The sequence below is a fragment of the Oncorhynchus clarkii genome, chromosome 15 (assembly GCF_045791955.1).
Source record: "Oncorhynchus clarkii lewisi isolate Uvic-CL-2024 chromosome 15, UVic_Ocla_1.0, whole genome shotgun sequence".
Lineage (NCBI taxonomy): Eukaryota > Metazoa > Chordata > Actinopteri > Salmoniformes > Salmonidae > Oncorhynchus > Oncorhynchus clarkii.
The window spans coordinates 36,313,539-36,315,884 of NC_092161.1; positions in this window are offsets into that span (position 1 = coordinate 36,313,539).

Here is a 2,346-nt window from a genome sequence, read left to right on the forward strand (position 1 = left end):
ACGTATACCCACAAACCAACCGTATGGTAATTTTATCCTAAAGGCTCTATGTCACATTGAATGTGTCCCGATTGGCACCTTATTTCGTTTATAGTGCACTACTTTTGACCAGAGCCCATAGGGAGCGAAGTGAAGGAGCTGATTACTGAAGATAGTACTAAATGCTTTATCATTTCTGACACACATTTCCAAGGAGCATTTTCAGGGGATGCAATGCAAATACTCTATGAATATCCTTTTTTGGTAACACTTTACTTAAAACCAGTTATGCATTAGGGGGCGCTATTAAAAATGTTGGATGAAAAACGTTCCCGTTTTAAACAAGATATTTTGTCACGAAAAGATGCTCGACTATGCATATAATTGACAGCTTTGGAAAGAAAACACTCAGACGTTTCCAAAACTGCAAAGATATTGTCTGTGAGTTCCACAGAACTGATGTTACAGGCGAAACCCAGATAAAAATCCAACCAGGAAGTGCCGCATTTTTTGAAACCGCCTCATGCCAATGACTCCTTATATGGCTGTGAATGAGCTACGAATGAGCTTACATTTTCCACGTATTCCCCAAGGTGTCTACAGCATTGTGACGTCTTTTTAGGCATTTCCATTGAAGAATGGCAGTAAGGGACCATATATAGCATGTGGTCACATGGTGTCTCCCGCAGAAAATCTTGCGTAAAATACTGAGGTAGCCATTTTTCCAATCGCTTCTTATGAGAAACCAATTGCCTCGACGGATATATTATCAAATATATATGTTAAAAACACATTGAGGTTGGATCCTAAACAACGTTTGTCGTGTTTCTGTCGATATTATGGAACAAATTTTGAAAAAAGTTTGGCATTATAGTTGCAGCATTTTCCGGTCGATTTCTCAGCCAAGCATGATGAAGAATCGAGAACTATTTCGCCTACAAAAATAATATTTTGGGAAAAAAGGAACATTTGCTATCTAACTGGGAGTCTACTGAGTGAAAGCATCCGAAGTACTTCAAAGGTAAATTATTTAATTTGGTTGCTATTCTTATTTTCGTGAAAATGTTGCCTGCTGCCAGCAGAGCTAGCATAGCATTATGCCATGATAAACTTACACAAATGCTTGTCTAGCGTTGGCTGTAACGCATATTTTGAAAATCTGAGATGCCAGTGTTGTTAACAAAAGGCTAAGCTTGTGTTTGAATATATTTATTTCATTTGCGATTTTCATGAATAGGAAAAGTTTCTAGGGGTATTTATGTCAGCTGCGTTATGCTAATGCGTTTGAGGCTATGATTACGCTCCCTGCTCGTCACAAGAGGTTGTTAACACCTATTGTCATAACATGTTATGACACAGCCATAACCTTGTCAAAACATGTCATAACAGCCTGCATAACTTGTTATAACAATATTTATGCTCATAACACTGTCATGACACATATTTAAGGAGCACATAATTTTACATGACACACTACTCCTTTTCACAATAACAGCAATTACAATTTCCACGGGTACATCATGAGGTTGGTGTCACACTCTGACCTTAGTTATCTTTGTTTTGTTTTTTATTTTAGTTAGGTCAGGGTGTGACTAGGGTGGGTATGCTAGTTTTTGTATTGTCTAGCGGTTTTTGCATATCTAGGGATTTTTGTAAGTCTAGGTATTTGTATGTCTATGGTGGCCTGAAATGGTTCCCAATCAGAGGCAGCTGTTTATCGTTGTCTCTGATTGGGGACCATATTTAGGTAGCCAATTTGTCTAGGGTATTTGTGGGTTCTTATTCTATGTTTAGTTGCATGTCTGCACTTCTCATTTTTAACTTCACGGTTTGTTTAGTTATTTTGTTAATTTGTTCAGTGTTCTTTCTTTAATAAAGAAGAATGTATGCATATCACGCTGCGCCTTGGTCTCCTCCATACAACGACCGAGACAGAAGAACCCCCTTAAAAGGACCAAGCAGCATGTTCAGGAGGTGCAGTCAGTATGGACATGGGAAGAAATACTGGATGGAGCAGGACCCTGGATGCAGCCGGGGGAGTATCGCCTTTCTAAGGAGGCGATAGAGGCAGTGAAAGCGGAACGGTAATACTACGAGGAGAAGTACCGAGGGGACAGGACTCTGCCATGGAAGCAAGCAGAAACAGTCCAGGAGGAACGGCGACGATATGAGGGGACACGACTAGCACGGAAGCCCGAGAAGCAGCCCCAATAAAAGAAAATGGGGGTACACGAGGAGTCAGGTTGGGGACCTGAGCCAACTCCTCATGCTTACTGTGGGGAGCGTGTGACTGGTCAGGCACCGTGTTATGCAGATACGCACGGTGTCTCCAGTTCGCATTGTTCTGTTTATTATTTTGGTTAGGTC